The following is a 22,384-nucleotide window of genomic DNA, read 5'->3' as shown; positions in this document are numbered from 1 at the left end:
GCCTACAGCTGGTTCTGGTCTCCTCTCTGTTGGACACACAGATGTACTTAATTCCCATTTGTGCTGGATGCCTATTAAAAGAGTAAATCTGCAAGTGAGGAGGGTCTCCTCTACCATGTCAATAGAAGTGAAATACGTAAATCTCCTGCATGCTGAGGGTGAATGTATGCTTAAAATGCTTGGGAGAACAGCTGTGAAAAAGAATAAGCAGTTTGTGTTCTGCTGCAGTGTCACTGATCCAACATGCTAAGCTGATCCTCATGTATTATATTGTGCTTACTCCACTACACTGCCTGCTGCTTCCATGTGGGGGTGATTCCAAATGCTCAGCTTTTCAGACAGCACAAAGAAAGGGACAAACCTGGCTTCTTCCACCACAGTGTGACCAGCATGGGTCACAGCAGCAAGGGACAACTGGGTTGGAAAGAACAATTCCAGTTAGGAGGCCCCATGCATGGAGGTGGAGATCATGGTGAGCCACAGAGAGCTGTGGAGAGCTGGGGGAACTGCCTGTCTTTCTCAGTCTGGGAAACCATAAGAGGGTTTGGTATAGCTTTTCTTAGTGCTGTTTTTCTCCCCTTTTATCTGGCAGTGGTGAGTCCCAGTCACTCAAGAGACATCCTGGAGTAAGGCTGGGATATGACAAGAGGTGAATCACAAAACATCTAAATAATATTAAGGGTTCTGTTGTGGAAGGAAGTCCCATTTCCTTTCCCTAGAACCAAGCAGAACTGCACCCTTTACCAAAACCCACAGTCCAACTTCAAAGTGCGAAGTGCAATTGCACAGTCAAGGGCCTTGTCTTCCACCTGCCCTGTGTGAGCCAGCACCTGAGCCCCATGGTAAACTGCATGGAGGGTTTCCCTCTGGTCAAGAGAGGGAAGCAGCAGAATGTTAGATGTTGCTTATGGCATCAGTGGGAGAAATTCAGAAGCTATGCTGAGAGAAGCCTTAGAAGACTTTTACATGATTCAGTAACAGCGGTGACATCAGGAAAGAGATGGGAGGTCCAATGCACTTTTCATATGAACACATAATTCTTGAATTGGTATTCCGTATATCCATCAATAACACACCCCGATATGTTTCATTTCCCTCACAGAAGCACTGAAAATCAGAACACATTTATTTCGTACCAAACAAAATGAGAACTAAGAGCAGGTTTCAACACTCAAATCCACATTTCTAAACCTCCGTGGACCAGATGCAGCAGAGCTGGAACACTCAACAGCTGTAATGTGCACCGAGGAGTCACATTTGCTCAAGAAAAGTCACATTACTTACATTAATTGGATGCGTCCAGCTCATCCTGAGTCCACTTAAGCCTTGGCAAACCTCTAGCTCCAAGGCATAATGAAAGTATTAATATAGATATTCCTTTATATTATCCCATTTACATAACGACTCCCACCTTTGCAACCCAATAGTTATTCTTTGGAACACAGAGAGCTATTGACTCATATCTGGACTAGGATGCCAAAACCTCCTAAATTTAGAGATGTTTGGAATGAAAGAGTTTGGTTCAGGCCCATCCACAACAGCAAATTAAACACAAGTCATCATCTGCGCGAGCGACATTTTCAGCATGTCCCAGGCCTGGCGGGAGCTGAAATTCCTTCTCCCAGTCAGATTTACAGAATTTGCACATTGAAAAGCACTGAGGTAAACCATGCTCCGAGGGCCAAGTGCATAAATTAGACCTGTCCCCTCCCTTCAGTAAATTACATCCCTACACGCTGTAGGTTGGCTAACTGTGCTTTTGGCAAGTTGGGCGAGCCTGTGTGAGTGCGTGTTAACAGAAGGGGAGTTTGTGTCATACCCATGCATTTACATTCTCTTTTCGAAGGCTCTGGTGCAAGGAATATGTTGTACATCATTTTTTCCCTCCATTCACATCAGATACTAGATTAAACAGAAAAAAAAAAGTGTAATATTAAAAGTGTTGGCACATATTGCACTTTCTCAGCAGAAACTCTGTCACTTGTACATTGCTTCGGTTTAAACTACATAGGTCAAGTTAAGGGCAGCAAGAAGTGCTGGATTAGCATCTTCAGAGACCAAGGTCCTCTCCTCATCCACAGAACAAGATCTCCTCATTCAGATCAAGAGATGTCGATGAAAGCTTCATGCACAACACTTCTTCCTTGGAAAGGCAGTTTGATCTCCTCAGTGCTCACCTGTTCCTTGAGCCCTCATCCACGTATATGGCAAAACAAACTGACCAGTTGGCATGATGAGAAGGGGACTGACACTCTCAAAGTGCTTCTTTAAACACTGTCAAGATTTTTATGAGCTGCATATTTGCAGTAGTCCATGTACCTGTGAAATAACTGAATCACCATCTTCCATGTGTCAAAATGATGCCATTTCTGGGCTGTTCCATCTTCCTCCCACAGATCCGCCACGTTTGAGGTAGAATGCATGGCCTAAAAACCCAAATATGTGCTGCAGCTCAGACTGGCTCTTGGTGACTTCTAAAAATGTAACATAGTGAATGGCACTAGGAAACCCACGCACTATCCCAAGGGATGCAGCTTGCACTCCAGGCTTTCAGCCTTCCAAACTGGATTACCTGAGTGAAGCTTTTCTCTATGACCTTAAGAACCAGTAGACTTATTTCTAACTGAAGGCTGAAAGCCTCAGATAATCAGATGACATGAGAACTGGGGCTTTGTGAGGAATGGAGAACATGGAACGATTTTGGGTTAAATCACAAAAGAACTGGATATTGTGCATACATCTTCTCCTGAATTTCCAGTTAATTCATCCTCTTGGGAGGATTCTCACTCAACTGAGCTCTCCTCTTGCAAAATTCCTTGGTATCCCGTTTTCCAGGCTGCCTGATATCTCTGCTCCTCCTCAACCGCTTTCCAGAAGGTCTTCCCACAGATCCGTGTCATTCCAGCGCTGTGGCACTCCTCAGTGTCCCTTTGAGCAACCAGAAGATAGGCTACTTCTTTGCACAATCTGTTCAGGCTCTTCCTACCATGTCTTCAGCCACTCCCAGCGTCTCCTGTGCAGGGTGAGGGAGATGGACAGCAGAAGCAGTTGCGGGAATGCCTGGACAGAAGGTCAAAGCTCAGTTCCTTCTCTTAAATCCCCTGTGTTCACCCCTTAGCAAACAGAACTGTTCCAGAAATGAGATCCAGAAATTATTTCATTCCAGAAATGAAAGCTGCAGGAAAGGTTTCCCCTCCTTCCAGTTCTTTCCAAAATTAAATCCAAGAAAACAAACTGTTAGGGGTTGAGTTGGCAGCAGGCAGGAACTATGTGTCTGTCTCCCAGAGCATTCTGTCCTCTCCTTTTGGCACTGCATGTTCAGGCCTGGGTTGGATGTGGCCACCGGCTAGGAGGTGGATTTACCTGAAGAGGGAAAGAAAGCGATGACAAATAAAGCTCCCTTTTCCAGTTCCCTGTTAGCACGCAACAAGAGGAGATGAGGAATCACTCAGTGAACCCTCTCCCCACACCTCTGGAGCACCCAGCCCTGCTACTCTGTACTGTGCTGGCCCACCAGTAGCAGAAACCCAGGGGCAAAGCTGACAGCATCTTAGGGACAAGTCTGCTTCTTTGGTGACAACAGGAGACCAATCCCAGAGCACCAGGCCCAATTCCAGCAGCTCCCTCCTTGGCTTTTCCTCCGTTTGCTCCTGTGCCTCATCTACAGAAAGAGATCTGCTGCTTCACAGTCCCTTTCCTCCTCTACTTCATTAACAGCCCCCCGAACACAAGCTTGAATGCAATTCCCAGACACATGGCTCTGCACACTCCAATGTGCACACAGTTTAAAATATACAGTGTACACTTTCTCTTATGCCAGCTTGTCCTATGGGAATTCATTATTGGGAAATAACAGAACTCGTAGCAATTCATGGTGGGAAATCCAACAGTACTGGAGTATTCAGTGCTCAGGGTAATCTCCTTTGCTATGATTTAGCAGCAATGTACCTGGCATGGACTGAATAGAACACTACAGAAAGTGCTGCTACAAAGTTATGCAAATCTCAGAACTTCTGTTTCAGTAAATGAAGATTTTCCAGGAGAGACAACAGTCATGTGCTCTAGAACGAACAGGAACCGGGACATTCAGAGTCTAATCCCAGCTCCATGCACAGGCAGGAACTTTGGCTCCCTCGGCTTCCACTTTCCATCATAAGACCAAACCAATGATAATAAAAATCACAATGAAAGCAATTGGGAAATATTTGCATAATTCTTTAGCATGTGTTTGCATGCTTTGCATTTTAAACAAGGGATTGTGCCTCTACCCACAATCCCAGGACAGATAGGGAAGCAGAAAGTGGGTAGGAGAATGGGAACAAAACCTAATACATGTAGAAGTAAATCCAGTTCCATATTAAAATAAGGTGAAATGTGTATTTAAGAGAGGCTAAATGCGCAAAGAGTCAGAGCAAAAAGTCAGGGAGTTCATGGGGGAACACAGGCTATGACACAGAAGGAAGCATGGAAAGGATTGTGGAAGAAGCTGGTAAATGGGTGGACTGGGCTGGAAATACCGGTAGAGCTGAAGGCAGAATCGTGACAGGTGTACAAACGATGATGATGTTGAATAGGTTTTCAGTTTGGGCAGTGATGAAGCATGAGTCCTGCTGACTAAGGGTGAAACAGCCCAGACGGTGACTGTTAGATTCTGCTGCTCCAGGGCAAGAAGCATTGGAGTGCATCTAAACCAAGGCCTTGGAAATAACGCAACCTCTGTGAGCGCTATCTGCGGATCTCAGCCACTGCCAAAGCAGTGCTCGGAGCCAAGCACCTGCCTGAGGAAGATATTGCTCCACAGCTCTTTGATACAGCACATTTACCAGCAGGTTCAACCAGTAATTCATTGTAATGTGTATTCAAGTCAATAGGCCAAACCCATGTGGGAATAACTGTGAGTCACGTCGTTGCAGGAGTGGCATCCCTGCCCTGAGCCCATCCCAGAGCTGTTCCCATGGCATCCCATGAGGGTCTGCCACAGCTCGGGTTCTTCATCTGAAATATCCAGCTCTGCCTCATATGGGACATTTACTGCTTTGATCTTTAGACCCCACTTTATGTGGACACGCCAGATGAGGTATCCGAAACACTGAGACATCCGCAGAGACAGAAATACCAGCAGGAATTAATGCAGAGAGATGTCACCTTGGCAAATCTAACTTGCTGTGTCCTTTGTGCTTTGGCAACTTTCAGCTGAGGCTAGTTGTATGATTCGTTGAATTAAAATCAGGGACAGGCTGATTCAAGAACATAGATATGGAGGTAAAGAGGAGTTGGGGTTTTCATAATGAAGTAAAATGATAATCACCTATTAAGAGAAAAATATGTGGTAGATGCCTCTGGCTGTAAAATTCCTAAGAGCATCAAGAGCTACAGGTTACAAAGAAGAGACACAAAGAACAGATTAATCCAATCATGGGAAAACAGCAAGAAAAGCAGCTGGTTCAGATATTCATATTGCCAAAACTCTGGCTGGCTCCCAGATACACCCTTCCCACCCAGAAGTAATTTGGGCTTGAAAGAAGCATAAACATCCCTTATCATTCCAGATCATTAATTGTCCTTTCCACTTGGTGTCCAAATGCAGAACATTAACATCTGAATTCAAATGCAATGTGGTCCTTATCATCGGAAAGTAACTACACCCTTTGCCTCACAGAACACTCCTTGGGCTTCATGTGGGGAGAAGCATGACTTGCCATATGGAAAACATCAGTCAAAATACAGTATTTTTATCTTATATTAAGAGTAATTCACGATCTCCCACTGGTGCTTGCCATAAAAGCAAGGAAAAGTGAGATTGTTTAAGCACTGTCTGGTCCCACAGACTGTGAATGGATGTCCATCCAGTTTCACTGCAGTCTGGTGTAGGCTTTCTCATTGAGAAATGCACATTTAGCCATCTACAAATTCCATACATGTGTTTAGTAAAAGGAGACGTTGTGCTACCAAAGGAGAACATAAGCCAAAGATGTTCTATTATCCCTATCCTATTAAAGGTCAGACAGAACTCTTACCTCAGTGCTATAATGTGACCAGAAACTTAATTGAAACTATAGGGAAAAGTTATTAATAAAGAGATGAAGCCACAGTAAATTTAATACAGCTCACAGAAGGACTTTTGCTAGAAAGAGAAGGTTATATAGATAGATAGGCCTTTAATTAAGGTGTATTGCTGGGTTAAGTGTAAATTTTCCAAGCAAGCATGAAGATAGAAAACTGGTAATTGCTTCCAATTTATATTATAAAAATCAGTCATATTCATTTTACTTCCTGTGACAGCCTTACTTAATTCTCAGGTTCATTCACTTAATTGAAAGGGAGAATTCTTTGAGTAAAAACATCAGGAACTGAAGAGAGAGACAGCCAGACTGCGAAAATTGAACGACCAGCACTTTAAATGAAATCATTAAAGTCCCTCGTCCAAGATTCTCAATAGATTCATGTTTGCTGTCCTCAAGGGATATTTATTACCAAAGCTGAGTAGGAAAAGATTGGAAATTATATCAGAAAAAAGTCTCTAATGGCCTTCTTGAAAACTGAATCTGAAGAACTCCCTGTTTCTATTCCTATCATCATTTTTCCATGGCTCACAATTAGTGTAGACTAGAAACTCTAACATTTCTCTCACTGAACACCTCTTGTAACAATGGTAAAAGTTGGTGAAGTGTAGAAACTAAATTGCTTCCACCATATTCTCATCTTATACTTGCTCACAACCGAGTTACAGGAGGGAGTATGCTCATAGAACCATAGAATAGTTAGGGTTGGAAAGGACCTTAAGGTCATCCAGTTCCAACCCCGCTGCATGGGCAGGGACACCTCACAATAAACCATGCCACCCAAGGCTCTGTCCAGCCTGGCCTTGAACACCCCCAGGGACTGTTGTAAGTATTCATGCAACTCTCTGCATAAATCAGCCTCGGAAAAAAGCCTCACTAAACTGATGTGTCTTTGTGGATTTGGGAGCTACCCAGTTAGTGATAAGGAAACAATAGGTGGCGGCTTAAGTGGTAAATAACAGGCAGTAACCATAAGAGCTAGCATTTAAAAGTAACAGTCCTGGAGAATACAAGTAATCCACAAAACTAAATATCAGGATCACTTGTTGGCTGTTACTGAATAGTAAATCTGCATCTCACTTGCAGGTAAATTTGCCTTAAAAAAGAAGATTCTGAGGGGGCTTGTTTAGAATTTCAGTGTAAATATTCACACAGCTTCAGTCACATAGAATCACAGAATGGTTTGGGTTGGGAAGGACCCTGAGATCATCCAGTTCCACCCCCTTGCCACAGACAGGGATACCTCACACTAGACCGTGTCACCCAAGGCTCTGTCCAACCTGGCCTTGAACCAGTACTGCCAGGGATGGAGCATTCACAACTTCTTTGGGCAACCTGTGCCAGTGTCTTACCAACCTGTGCCAGTGTCTTACCAACCTGTGCCAGTGTCTTACCACACCTCGACAGCTGCCTGCTCTCCTTCCCCTGACAAAGCCCAACACAGGGCAGCTGGTTCCACAGTGACTGATACTGGAGAAAAGATATAATTCTGTGATTATAATCAAGCAAGGTGCTCTAAATTTTAATCTGCCAAAGCATGAATCAAAATAAGTGCCTCATGAATACATTCCTGGCATGGGCAACTGGGTTCTGCTGCAGACAAATGCATCAGCAACATTGTGCCCAAGTCATTCTGGGATCCATTTAAGCAACCAGTTGAAAAGGATCCATAGCAGAAAGAGGACCATAAAAGTGAGGAAAGGTGATGCAAAGACAATGATAAGTAGCACAGAGCTAAATCTCTGCCTGTCAGAAGTCAAAACTACCCTATGGCTGGTTCTGGTCTACGTGTCTGATTTCTGGAGTGAAGTAACAAGGGATATTCCTCCATCAATGGATGTAAAGAGAAATTTAAAATGTCTTGGTGCTAATCGTTCAGCAAATATAAAATAATCATGTTGTGAATGTATTTAATGCTTTCCTTTTTCAAAGTGATAAGCAAGCTTTAAGTAATGAAACAGCAAGGTTAATGAAAAGCTCAGATGTTGGGTTGCTAATAGAAACAGTAATAGACTGAATGAATTATCTTTAAACAATTGAAGATAAAACCACCAAAACGTGCCTATATTCACCTGAAAGGAGTGAGAGCTCAATACATCGAGAATACTAAAGCTAGCAACAATACATTTCTATCTGTCAGTGGGAAGGGAAGATAGAGCCCCAGAAAGCCCAGGGAGGATTAGGGAGAACAGTAGACAATCGACAGTGAAACAGAGACAAAGCTGGGAACAGAACTATAAAGTGCTTGAGGAAATCCCTAAATCCGTTGGTATTAAAGCATTTACAATGACTTTTCAATTTCGTGACCAGCCTCACTATCAGGAGAGTTCTGTCATTTATGGCAGTGGAAGCAGGATCAGGTCTTTAAGTCAGTAAGTTAAAAAAGCTTTAGTGATGTTTGAAGCAGAAACACACTTATGGTGGTTTGCTTAAGAACGATACAGCTCATGGCTACTAGTAGGCCCTAGTTGTGCCTACAGAAACAAGTTAAAGCAAGGTAAGAACTGCATCACTGAGATAACCCAAGTGCAAAACCAAATTGAAATAAAACCCAGAGGGGTGTCTGTTCTCTTTATCCCAGCTTATTTCCATGCTCTAATTTAAATCCCAGCTCCACGTAGTTGGGCTGGCAGCAAAAGGGATGGTAACCAACAGCATGAGGGCAGAAATGAACTTCCAAGAGTAGAAGGAACTTCTTAAGAGTGTTTTTATTGTTTTGCTTTTGTTTTCAGTAAATGTAAAATAAGCTGCCTCCAGGAAAAGAGAACTAAGTTAACTTCCATTTTCCAAGGAACATCCAGGCGCTTATCACAGGCTTCCCGGAATGTTGTGTTCTCACCATACCTCACTCTTCTCCCTACCTCTGAGAGGGACAGAGCAAGCATATTAATTTGGCACTAAAAATCAGTTCTGATAAACCTCCACATCTCCTAGGAATTAAGACCTTAAAAGAACTTCTCTGGTATCTGAAATAGAGCAAGATGTGAAAGACTGGCAAAAGCTGAAGAAATATCCTGGAAGCTCCCTTTGCTTTCAGTAAGTCCAGGGCTAGATAAAGTGTAAGAAGAAGGGAACGGAACTGTGTTATCCAGGGGAAAATTATCCAGGATTCTTAACCAGAGGGACAGACCCAGGCATGTTTAACTGGAAGCATCCCCTGTCCTGCCCCATACCAGTTTCTGCTTCTGCCAATAAATTTAGAGCTCTTATATCACATCTCTATTGTGCAGTGGTTCTAAAAGGACACAGCGCACATAGGAAAACATAGCCATTAAGATCAGCTTCATCACTCCCTCTTCTGTATATGACACCTCTGTTACTCAATCGTTTTCCTTGTTCATGTACTCTGAAGAAGCCATGGAGCTTTGCATCTCAGTGCTCAGCCAGACCCAAGAAGGTACTGCCAACCCATCAGGTCCAGGCACCATTCCTCAACATCCTTCCCCCATCCCCGCTCCTGCCATTTCTGTATCGTTGTGTCTTTTCATTTGGATCTTTCTCTTTCATTTTTAAATCTGGGGGTGGCATCTTCTTCTCTAAAGCCCTCTGCAAAGCATCTTTCCTCATGAAGAAGTCACCCGATTAGCCAACATGCTGCATTTCTTCTTAGAGAGGGATGAACTTATCGCTCTTTAGTTTCATAAGCACTGAGACAAAAGAAACCTACTTCCCACTCTGCCTTTACCATGTGGACTCTGATACAAGAGAATAACAGACTTCCACCTACATCCTGGTCATGAGTCTGGTTTCCTTAGAAAACTTGCCTAAAATAATTCTAGCAGCACTTATCTTCATGAACAAAAATATGCTGTTGACCATTCCCATGGCAGGGGGTTGGAACTAGATGAGCCTTAAGGTCCCTTCCAACCAAACCATTCTGCAATTCTATGTTGAAATATCTTTGTAACCATTCAGGTCATTCCATCTAACACATTCTTTCTGAAGAAAGCTGAGCACAGTAACTAAAGCAAGATAAGAAGAAAATCTGGCAACGAACAAGCCAGCAACAAGGCACAATTGCCTAAAATAAGGACACAACTCATGAAAAGCTTGGATCTTCTTCCTGACACATCTTTCTTTTTGACCAGTGCTGTGGGCCTTGAGGGATTTATTTCTCATTGAAGAAGTTACAGTATATCTCACTCCTTTTTCACCAGTCCTATTCATAAAACAATGATTTTCCAGATTTCTCAATCTACTATAGGAAGAAAAAAGAAGTTTCCAAAATCAAGTATTACTCAACACTAAGCAATACGGTAATAAATCTAAGAATGTGGTCTTTGTCAGGACCCAGCCCAAAGCCCTGCAATGTCTATGGAAAGACTTCAGTCAGGCTTATCAGTCCTCAGCTATTAGTTCAGACTGCAATGTGGATCGTGCAAAGGGAAATAACTGGGTCTTCACTTGGCCTTTTCAACAAACAAGTGCCAGCAACATCAGTGGGAATCATGCACAGGCAGGGATGGGTGAAAAGCAAGTACTCTGTCTACCATCAGCTTATGTGGCAGACATGGTTCCTAGGACAACATACCCCGTACACTGCCACTCAGCCCAACTGCTTTTAACAAATAACAATCTGCAAACACCAGAATGGCAAACATCACTGAGTGATACAACAGCAGGAATAGGCCCAACATGCAAGCTGAAACCAGGGCCAGGTAGGACCCTTCCCCTCTCTAGCTTTGCTGATCCCTTTTCCCTTCAAATCATGGAGTATTGTGTGCAGTTCTGGTGTCCTCAACATAATAAGGACATGGAACTGTTGGAACAAGTCCAGAGGAGGCCACGAGGATGATCAGGGGACTGGAGCACCTCCTGTATGAAGATAGGCTGAGGAAGCTGGGGCTGTTCAGCCTGGAGAAGAGAAGGCTGCGTGGAGACTTCCTAGCAGCCTTCCAGTATCTGAAGGGGGCCTATAGGGATGCTGGGGAGGGACTCTTCATTAGGGACTGTAGTGACAGGACAAGGGGTGATGGGTTAAAACTTAAACAGGGGAAGTTTAGATTGGATCTAAGGAAGGAGTTCTTTACTGTTAGGGTGGTGAGGCACTGGAATGGGTTGCCCAGGGAGGTTGTGAATGCTCCATCCCTGGCAGTGTTCAAGGCCAGGTTGGACAGAGCCTTGGGTGAGATGGTTTAGTGTGAGGTGTCCCTGCCCATGGCAGGGGGGTTGGAACTGGATGATCTTAAGGTCATATTCATCAATCTTCTGGAAAAACTTCTACTAAACCTTTTCACCATATTCCAGTATTTAAAGGGTGGTTACAAAGAAGGAGGAGATTCCCTTTTTACAAGGAGTTGCATGGAAAAGATGAGGCGTGATGGGCACAAGTTCCTCCTGGGGAGATTCCGACTGGACACAAGAGGAAAATGTTTCCCAATGAGAACAATCAGCCCTCGGAATAATCCCAGGGAAGTGGTGGATTGCCCAGCACTGGACACTTTCAGATTCAGCTGGACAGCATGCTGGGCTATCTAGTCTAGGTCATGCTTTGCCAAGAAAGTTTGGACCAGATGATCCTTGAGGTTCCTTCCGACCTGGGATTCTATGATTCTGTGGTCTTACACTGTTCCCTAAGCTCTTCCATTTGGTCTGCTTCTGCCCTGACCACCCCAGCTATATTTCACTTCAGCCTCTTAGGATCCAAAAAGGGGTAAGTGTGGCCATCAGACAGAAGGCCTTAATCTTCATGGTCCACAGGCTGCTTTAGGCAAAGGAGATCACGTCCAGCTCTTATGCATGTGTGTGTGTATAGAATAGTTTGGATTGCAAGGGACATAATGCTATTTCCTAAACTTCTAGCCCTGTTAGTACTAGAATGCTCTGAAACCGAATGGCAGGAGTGATTTATACGGTCACCACCACGCTAAAAGATAACACTATATAAGTGGTGGTATGCTCTCATGGACAGTACACAGGGCAGGAGTCCAGAAGCCTGAGCTCATCCTGCCACTGACATCCAGTTCAACCTTAGGCAAATTATACAGCTTGATCCTAGACCTATTGAAGTCATTGGCAAAGGTCTGTTTGACGTAACACCACCGATTCAGGTCCTGCATCTCTCCTCTTCTTGCAAGGTGCCTCTAGGGTGAATATGTGTGAAGTGTTTCAAAGATTTAAAGTATTACAGCTGTCATCTTGCAATTCTTATTCATGCCTGCTGATTTCTACTTGTGGGAGTAGGCCCGTTGGCTCCATAGTCGTCATTATTTGTAGCATTTCTAGCATTATTCATAACACATCTACTTTTCTAGCATATTAATTTTAGCAGTGGAGCGTTTTTAGCAGCACTCTTTCCATATTCAATACATGAATGATATAATTAACCAAAGAAATGGCATAAGAAACACAAAGGAAATAGTATTCTTATTACATTTCAGTATTGAATTGCCCACAGTTACTCTCAAGTCAAGCCTTCTGCTGAGCTGAGAGCATTGTCACAGAATCACTTGCATTGTTTTGGGGGGACTTTTTAGTGAGTCTAAGTTAGGACTCATTTTTCTTAGTTTTAGAGCTTTACTCTATCAAAATGTAAAGGCAAAATCCCACCTTATGAGAGGCTGTAGCATTACTACCTGACCCTCAAACACAAGCTCGCAAATCTTAGCCCATATTGTATCTACATGATGGAAATTTCAGCAGCCCTATAATGCAGCCAGGGTTCTTAGATCCTTCTCTGGATCCTCAAAAAGAAGTAAAATAAAACAGGTCCAGAACAGACATACAGGTTTGCCAAGTCTGCTAAAGTTCAGTTTTATGACTGAATGGGCCAATTCTTTTCCCTTCATTATCCTAATAGCTGGAATTGTTCATTCTCTCATCTCTCAATCATTCTGTGGTGGTGTTGCTACAGAATGAAGCAAATGCCTTCCTCTAGGAAAGAGCATCATAGGGCAGAGATTCAGAAGGGGGGCCATAGATTAGATACCTGCCCTTTCTTCACCCCAAAAGGAGTGGCAATGAGCAAAAAATCTACTATGAATGCCACCTATACAGGAAAAGCAAGCTGCTGAGACACCTTCAATACATGGACAGGTCTGGAACGAGGTTAGGTGAAAAACTGTTAGCACTCCCAGCACGCCTGCAGAGCAGGGGCAGTTGTTCTACCCCACATCATCTGTCAGAGCCAGTATGACTGTTTCCAGGACCAGTTATATCTGCTTGATTACATACAGTTCAGGCAATTTCCATGATTGTTTTCATACAAATCAGGCTTTTGGCCTTATAAACAGCATTCTCTTTTATTAAATGTGGCTCTTTGCATATTGCAATGTATTACTGTCAGTCTTTATCTCACCTAACTTTAGCTGCCTAACGTGAATCTGCAATACTAAACTACCCACCCCAGTTTCTCCACATATTTTGTTGAGTATTAGGAAGTGGTATTATGAAGCAGCTTCAAAGGACAATTCATTTCAGCCCAGGAGGACAAAGACAGGATGAGTCACAACCTCAGAGTACCTACTTGTCCCCACTGACAGCAGATCAAGAGCTGGGTGGCTTGGTCAGGCTGAATGCTTAACTTCAGATGGCTTATGTTAGGTGAAACGAATCCCACACAGATTTTTACTCAACATCAAATTGTGCTGTTTCCCACAACCTAAATGATTTTAGTCATCAGGTGCCTTACTCACTGCCTAGTGCTGTTTTGTTCAAGGAGCTGATTTAGGGAGTAAAAAAAGCCTTTCCTAGAAATGAAAAAGGAATGTGCTTCTTGCACTTTTCACTGTGCTTCTGTTAGCCAAGAACTTCCTGCAGCATGGCAAGGTGTGGGTGTGGTGAGTGAGCTCTTTGTGCGTAAGAGATGCCAGTGATGCTGTACCCGGCGAGTAGGACTTCATTTCCAAAGCTGCCTGGCAAGCAGTTGGCCAACTTAAGAACACAGAAACTGGCTGGCTTGGCCCCCAGAGCTGTGTTGGTTGGTGTCCTAGAAATCAGCATGTTCCACAGAGCACACTGGAAGGGGACATCCCAATCCTATGGAACCTCAGCAGCAGCCTGGGGGTGTCTGATTCCCCCACAGCCCTCTGACAATTAGAGTGTTGGGTTTTAAAGATGCAGCTAATGGATATCCTGGTGACTCAACATGAGTCAGTCCAATTAAGAACTGAATCAGGCTCTCCAAATATTCCCATGAAGCTCTTCCTCTGAAGACTTCAAAGTGCATTACAAAGATTCAAAGTGCTAACGAGTAGGATAATCCAGTGATGATATCAATCCTGGCATGACGCACTTCCCATGTGACCAGGGACAGGTCCACTTAGAGGCACACTTACTACACATATTTAGGAGCCACACAGAGATTTGGACTGAAATATAATAAAGATTGCATCGTGACAATATTCTCTGCTGAATTCTATAAACTGGTTGTAAAACTTTATAGAAAGAGCATTCCACTCACTATTGCACTCTAGGGGCTTTCCTATAATAAATACCTGTCCTACTCCAGTTTGGAACATAAACCAAGCTTTCCTGCTCAGCCAGATCTATTGTCTGAACCATGCAGCCCTAAAATCATGATTTTGCCATCAACCTCCTGTTTGAGGAGGAAAGAAACAAAAGGCAAGGCTGAACAGAACCGTGCTACATGTTTGTTTAACACTCCCTTAATGGAGCTACAAAATAAGGCATTCATAGCACGTACAAAGCCGCTGTATGGCTTAAGGACTCCTCTAACTCCTTCTGAGGACAATGATGAAACCACTCACTGGTTTCATTTGGGTCAAGGTGATGGCTGGATTCTCAGAAAACAACACTGGGCCAACCCCACAAAACAACAAACAGTTCTAACAAACACCAGTAACTGCTCTAAGCACCAGCAATCCTTGGACTGAGCCCTTGTGCAAGTGCTCCCTGTTGCAAAATAACACAGTGCGAAGCAAATGTGAGGAACATTTTCTTGGCAACAGACAGCAAGTGTGTCCTGTGCATTACATTAAAAGTCATCACTGCAAACCCTTGCACAATATTGAGACAGTATGAGATATGCTTAAACCGCCTTAATTGCACGGTGGTATAGCACACGTTAGCAGTTGAGTTGCAGTGGCATCTCAGGGCAGCAAGAATGGAGCAAGGTCCTATAGCTCTAGGTACTGTGAAAAAACCTAGAGGTCCAGATGACCTCAGGCAGTCCCTGAAAGTCCCAGTCATCCTTGTTCTCCCTATGGCTTCCCTGGTTTGAGAGGTGTTCCTCTGTGAACTAGCATTTGAAGCAGAATTGTCAGCACTGGCCTTGTTCTTGTCACACAACCAAAATCACCGCTGGCACTAGCTGCCCTTCCTGCTTATAGCTTTCACAGAGGTTAGATCTATACTGTAAACTCAGCAGACCAGGGCACTGTTTGACCCATGATCCGTGATGAGATCCAAGCTGAGAGAGTTGGGGTTGTTCAGCCTGGAGAAGAGAAGGCTCCAGGGAGGCCTTGTAACAGCCTTTCAGTACCTAAAGGGGCCAAAAAGAAAGCCGCAGAGGGGACTTTTTAGATGAGCAAGTAGCAACAGGCCAAGGGGAATGGCTTTAACCGGCCAGAGGGGATACTGAGATGAGCTCTTAGGCAGAAGCTCTTCCCTGTGAGGGTGCTGAGGTGCTGGCACAGGGTGCCCAGAGAAGCTGTGGCTGCCCCATCCCTGGCAGTGTTCAAGGCCAGGTTGGACACAGGGGCTTGGAGCAAGCTGCTCTAGTGGAAGGTGTCCCTGCCTGTGGCAGGGGTTGGAACTGGATGAGCTTTAAGGTCCCTTCCAACACAAACCATCCTATGTTCTCCCAGGCTTTGTAGCTGTTAGAACCCTCTCTGGCACAGCACAGTCCCATCCCAGCTAGAGCTCTCCCAGATGATGCCTGGGTACACTTGGGAGACAGCAAAGGCCAAGGACTGTTCCCAGTATGCTGTCTGGATGAGGGCACCTGCTTGGGACACAGGAACAGGGGGAAAGAGCTGAATCATGTGGAAATGAGTCATGACATGCTACTTTGAGTTTGGGCTATTTTATTTTCTAGCCATGGCCGCAGGACTTAGGGAATGAATGGATGCTCTTCCTGAGGCACTGAACTACTTCTTCCTGAAAAAAAGAAGTTGCTTACTGAAAATAGCACTTGGGTGAGAACATGCAAAGAGAAAGCTCACTGCTTTTGACAAGGTTTGCCCTGTGCTGTGGCTAAGCTGAGGACTGCAGTCTCTTGGGCTGCCATCCAGCTGGATTCAGCAGCAATTCATTCACTAGAAAAAGTAGAGAAAGAAACAGGAAAAAACGATATGGAGTTTCCATGGCTACCGGCCTGTGTAATTCCTCCTGACCATTATCACAAATTTTGCCATTCAAACAAGCAACAGATGTCAGAAATAATGTTTGGGTTTGCTGAGCACGCATTCAGACACACCACAGGGAAAGGTACTGCCTTTGAGCCAAGGCAAGTGGCACATTTTCATCTGTGGGCAAAACACAGAGCACAAACATCTGAGCACTTGCCCTGAGCTCCTCCTCTTGAATAATGTCTCCTACGTTGAGCTTCTAAATTCCACATTCTTTTGTGATGGTTGTAGGAAATAAGAGCTCAAGAGTAGGTGTTTGGAAGAACTAGCATATATTAAAAGCTATAGCATTCTGTAGAGAAACAGCACAAACTTTTGACTTTAATATGCTAGAACAAGGAAGAGGGGGCAGAAATAAAAGCCATTACTCAGTGCAACTTATCAGTGATGCTGGATTCTAGAGCAGGTTACCCTGCATTCATTTATGACATATATTCAAGAGCAACAGGTGGAAGTACAAGTGGTGTCTCTTCTTCATTCCCCTGTGTGCATGGTCAGCTTATCACTATTATTTAGATAACATAAAATACAGCTTAAAAGGAAAAATAGAACCATAGAATCATAAAATAGTTAGGGTTGGAAAGGACCTTAAGATCATCCACTTCCAACCCCCCTGCCACGGGCAGGGACACCTCACACTAAACCATGTCACTCAAGGCTTTGTCCAACCTGGCCTTCAACACTGCCAGGGATGGAGCATTCACAACTTCCCTGGGCAACCCATTCCAGTGCCTCACCACCCTCACAGTAAAGAACTTCCTCCTTATATCCAATCTAAACTTCCCCTATTTAAGTTTTAACCTGTTACCCCTTGTCCTATCACTACAGTCCCTATAATCAAGATTTTCATGAACCACTAACTCTCTACTTGCTTTCCTATTCATCCTACTTCCCTGTTATAGCCCCTTGCCACTTTTTGGAGCAATACCTAGATACTGCATTTGCTCCAGAGCCTTCTTCCCTCACGACCCTGTTCTAGACAAGTTCATTTCTTTAAACATGGGCTGCATTTACAAGATTTAGGGCTGAAAGGTTCTGTAGAGAATCCCAATCTCTGCCAGATTTCAAGCATCTACTCTAAGGGCTCTGCTCAACCTGAACCTCAGTGCTGTTGATTTACTGTTCTCACTCAGACTATTTTGACCAAGTATAGTAGATCAAAAACCCCAGAGGGTTTCCTTAGCTATCTTTAGGCTGGCTAAAGAGTCTGCATGAACCACAAGCTACTCAATAGTTAATAATACCAAGCTTCTCCCCCCAGCACTCGATTTGAAAGGACTACAAGCTCTGAGTCACCGCACAGTTGATTTGAGCTTAACCCTAATAGCTCTGTTGTGTCGTGGATAATTCTTAAACCTTCTTGGAAGCAGGAGAATGTCAACAATGAGCTCGCAAGGTTTAACTCTCTAACACCAGGTAAACTGCTTTATCTCCATTAAAAATACCAGTAGCGTCCTTTCCACTGCATCACAGAGCTGTAAAGTCAGGCTGGAGCAAAAGCCGTGTGCCTGCTGGTATATGCCCGAAGAGGTTCTGGGAATTAATTCTGCTTTGCAGAACTATTCCAGTTATTCATGTGACTCAGCGGCTGAGACCGGGATCTTCCTGCGCTCCGAGGGTGACGTGCTGATTCAGGCTGGTTCAGCAGCGGGATCCGAGAGACACCTTATCAAAAGAAAAGCCTCTCCCAGCAGCTGAGAGGGAAATTTCCGTTGCGTTATCTGCGCTAGCCCGGTGGGGCAGGATTACAAGTTGTTATTATTAGATCTGGATGGGTTTCTTTACACTGGGTAAGGAGGGAATCAGCCTTTAATAAAATACTTCTAAGTAGTGCGGCTGTGATGTCCGTCCAGATGTGGCTGCAGGGCTAGAGGCTAGCACCGGGTCAAAGGAAAATGTTACACTGCACCTCTGCTTTCAGAGTCGTACCTAAGAGTATTTCAGCCACACTCAAGTTTTATTTAGAAGTGTTTTAGAAAGGATTAGTACCTGGCTAACCCTTTCAGCTGCACACAGGAACAGTAAATTGTAAGTCATTTATCAGCACCCTCTAGACTTATTGAACTTCATATGTAATGACTAAGGAGACATTCATAATAGATTAACCCTTTATAAACCAATTGCAAATAGTATCTTGACTGACAGAGCACTCATCAGCCCCACTCTGCACAGCAGATAGGAATTACCTCATTAAATGCAGCATCAAGGATGGAACCTGAGCATCTCAGCCAGTCACTCCACACTCTCTTTGTGGACAACACAGTCAAGTGAGTGAGTTGAGTCCTCCAGAAGTAAACATCTAAAGTAGGTGTATCAAATGGTAGCCAAAGCATTTTAATTGACCTGCCATGGGGTAACGGCTTCAAGCTGAAAGAGGGGAGGTTGAGATTAGACCTTAGGCAGAAGCTCTTCCCTGTGAGGGTGCTGAGGCGCTGGCACAGGGTGCCCAGAGAAGCTGTGGCTGCCCCATCCCTGGCAGTGTTGGACACAGGGGCTTGGAGCAAGCTGCTCTAGTGGAAGGTGTCCCTGCCTGTGGCAGGGGGTTGGAACCGGATGAGCTTTAAGGTCCCTTCCAACCCAAACCATTCTATGAAACAGAACAAGATGACAACTTACATCTTTAAATTCCTCTCCTTATTCTCAGTCCACAAGACCACAGCTGCCCTGTAATCACATAATCATAGTTCTGCCACTCTTCAGTTAATGTATTTAATCTGCCAGCTCAAAAAAAAACAGGCTTCCTCTAATATTATGCATGATCTAGTATTTTTGTAGGAGCAGCCAGTGTGGTCAGTGTCATCTCAGCCACCTAAACATTAAAGCATACAGAAGTACCTGGTGAAGCACAGGGGTTACGTCTCACCTAGTGCTATGGTTTCACAGTTAATCCTGATACAAATAGCAATTACAAAGTATTTCTGCAATGTACTGTACCAATTGCAAGACTGAGGTATTGCTCCCAGTACTTACTGTTCCTCCAGAGCCTTCCTCCCCTCACCTTACAGCTGGATTTTCTCTTTCAAGAAACATTATTCTTGAGCTGCTGCTCGCTTGTCCCACAACAAGTGGTACGTGCAAAATATAGGGGGAACTGTGTATTTAACCCCACCAATGGCTAAAGGGTTAATGACAACAGTCTGTGATGAATATGAACTAAAATAAAGCCATCTGCTGAGACAGGCTTTAGTGGTGTCAATGGATGGGAGCAGAAGAGATACTGTCAATAAAACTGAAAACAAGGCTGGCCATAATAGGATGGAAAGGGAAAAAAGGTCTAGAACTGTCTCAGGATGCTCTCCCTTTCCACCCCAACGATCTGGAACACTTCTTAACTACCTGTCAGACTACAGCTGCTGATGCAGGTACAGCCTCTCCCAACTGCCTTCCTCCATAAAGCTCTAAATTCCTACCAAAAAGAGAACTTAAATGTTTTTATCTACACAAGAAACTAAACCACCAGGTACTCAGAGGCATAAATCCACGTGGTATTTGAGGGTTAAAATCCAGAGGAAAACTGCAGCCTGGGAAAACTAGGGACTTTCCATTCCCGGTGTAATGAAAATGACAGATTTAAAGTTCAGAGTGAGAAGTCACTGAAAGGAATTAGACTTCAAGCTTCCTGATCGTGCAGGCTTTGTTTTGCAAGGCTATTGATAAGTCTATCAGTCTCCCGATTACGGTCCCCCCACCCCATGAAAAACCCTCTAAAAAGGGAATCTGCTGCCTTAATTGGAAGGAAAAGGGTTTAAAGGACATCCACTGTAAGGTCTCTCTGAAGAAGGAAAGTCCCTGGAGGCAAAACAATAACTGGGTTTGACCTTCCGCAGCTCAGGAGACGCTGGTAAAGACGAGCCCTAAACACAGCCTGACAACTGTGAGTTCCAATCAAATTCAGAAAGAGACGGAAATTGGATAAGCAAATTCCTTTTTGTTCATGACCCCGATCCCGCTTTCCTTTCCCCCTGCAGCATGACACATCAGAATCTTTCCTGCATGCCACAAATCACTCACAAGACAGCAGTAGCCTTTGAATAGCTGTCTTATGTTACGTTCCTATCTTCCAGACAGGCAGTGTTAGCAGTGCCCTGTCTACTCTGGAACAGCAAACACGTTAAGCGCAGTACAAAGGCTCGCTGCAGCAAGGAAGGAAGCAGTGTGATTTCATTGCTGTTTTCAGCACGGTGTAAATTCCCTCTCTCCCAGTTTGGATGAAGTCTTCACAGTAGCACTAGGAGCTGCTTGCCAATGCAATGAAATTTGGGTTTGAATGCAGAAACCCACAATCCTCATTCTGTCAGAAGCTGCAGCTGACAAAACGCTTTCCTTCTTGTGAACTGGAGCTTGTGGAGGATGCTCTTTGCCATTCCCCACCGCTGCTCCAGGACACATAATGTTTCCTGTGTTACCTTCTGCATGGCAAGTGCATCTTGTCTTGGTGTCCCTGCACGCTCCCGCCAGCAGCTGGAGGCACCTACATCCTTTCCACATCAATACTCATCGTTCCTGCTCAGCATGGCCACACTGGTCAAGTGCCCTCCAGCTCGCCAAGGCCTCCTCACGCTCCTTGTATTATCTGTTACCTGCAAACTCCACCACTTTTAGGTAAACCAGAGAACTTTAACCCCACATTTCTGTTTTAAGTTAATGATGCCTCCAGCAGAGCAAACTTTTACTTACAATGGTCCTGAATGCAAACTTACAATCGAATGTCGTTATACCATAAAAAACAAGAGAAGAGGAAAATGGCAAAGACTCCCAACACAAAGACCACAGACCAAATAAAAACACATGAACTAATGGTGAAGTTTTCCACCTTAAATGGCCAGCTAATTCGAGATGGTCACCACTGAAACCCGACTCATGTAATTTGCAGATATGACTCACAAGAGCTGGAGCTCCAAACGCAGTAAAAGCCCAGCTTGGAGAGATATCAAGTTTTGGAGGCAAAAATCAGTTATTTTTAGAGCCTGATGAGACAGAGGTGAAAGTGTAAGGGGTCTACAGTAAGGTAGTGGCGATGTGCAGGTATATTCACAACGCTGACACGGTTTCACTTTCTCCTGGAAAGGAGCTGAAAGCTGGGCATGGCTTCATGCAGATAGAGTTACATGAGTTACGAGCAGTAGGGCTGTCCCCGAGAACCAGCTCCACGTGCTTTGACCTTTTCTCAGGTTTTGGAAGAAGTTGCTTTGTACATGTGCTTCCTTCAGCCGAACCTAACCCCTGTTCCCATTACCCATGGCTCTTCCAGCCTTTTAGGTATCATGACAGATGGCTCCTGCTAAGTCTATGGGAAGGAGTCAGTCCCAAAAGCGCTCCCTTGCTCTTTTAGGCCTGAAGTGCCCAAACAGTCAATGTGACATTCAGAGCCTGACAGCAAAGCAGAATATCCTGACAGCATCCAAGCCATGCTGCAGCTGCTGCAAGTCAGCAATGCTCAGACTCTGACCTGGCACCTTCTGTGCTCTCTGAGACCAGGAGCATGCGGCCCAAGCCTTGTCCCAGCAGGCAGCAAATCACCACGACACAAAGTGCAACCGCGACTGATCTGGGGAAGGGCTGGATTTGGAACCCATTTCAGAATCACAGAGCTCCACCATTTGCATCCTCCAAGCCTCTGCTACCAAGATGCTTCCTAACCATGAGTCCTACCCTGTCTCACTCCTATGTAAAAAGATTTGGCTAATTCACTTTGATTTCACTTTGATTGCAACTGATGACTCTCCTTGCTCTGACTTTCATTCCACAGGCTTAGACTTCCATGATGCACAGCTCCCTGCTTTTCATTCCTGTCCTCAGGAAGTGCTATGGACTATGAGCAGGAAGCACAAATTAGGAGGAGAATGAGTTCCTGTCTGCAATAATGTTCAAGCTGTATGTATGCAATGGGAATTAACAAAACTGGAACAGGCTCAGCACTGCCACTTTATGTGGGACAATACGTACCTCCTGAGCTGGGTCATGTACCTCACACGTCCTTGCTGAAGTGCCAACTTTGTAGAGGAATGCTGA

The 22,384-nt window shown here is 44.4% G+C and overlaps 1 protein-coding gene and 2 long non-coding RNA genes across 13 annotated transcripts in view; 1 reads left to right on the top strand and 2 right to left on the bottom strand.

Annotated features, from left to right (window-relative positions):
- The window catches only part of FGGY (FGGY carbohydrate kinase domain containing), a 323,114-nt gene that overhangs the window by 153,813 nt on the left and 146,917 nt on the right, over positions 1 to 22,384 (bottom strand). The window lies entirely within an intron of this gene.
- Positions 1,109 to 20,050, bottom strand: LOC130599115 (uncharacterized). Its single transcript, XR_008972160.1, has 2 exons — positions 19,709 to 20,050; positions 1,109 to 3,363 (listed from the first exon to the last, which is right to left on the bottom strand). It is a non-coding gene; the product is annotated as an uncharacterized LOC130599115 (long non-coding RNA).
- LOC130599114 (uncharacterized) overlaps positions 11,211 to 22,384 on the top strand; it is a 178,059-nt gene continuing 166,885 nt past the window's right edge. The window contains exon 1 of the long non-coding RNA XR_008972159.1: positions 11,211 to 11,252. This is a non-coding gene — a long non-coding RNA (uncharacterized LOC130599114). The remainder of the gene's footprint in view (positions 11,253 to 22,384) is intronic.

Source organism: Pezoporus wallicus, unplaced genomic scaffold (genome assembly GCF_028554395.1).
Source record: "Pezoporus wallicus isolate ANWC-B61680 ecotype Strahan unplaced genomic scaffold, APGP_CSIRO_Pwel_v1 contig_8108, whole genome shotgun sequence".
NCBI lineage: Eukaryota > Metazoa > Chordata > Aves > Psittaciformes > Psittacidae > Pezoporus > Pezoporus wallicus.
Note: the sequence above shows the minus strand (reverse complement) of the source record. Positions and strands in the feature narration are given on the sequence as shown.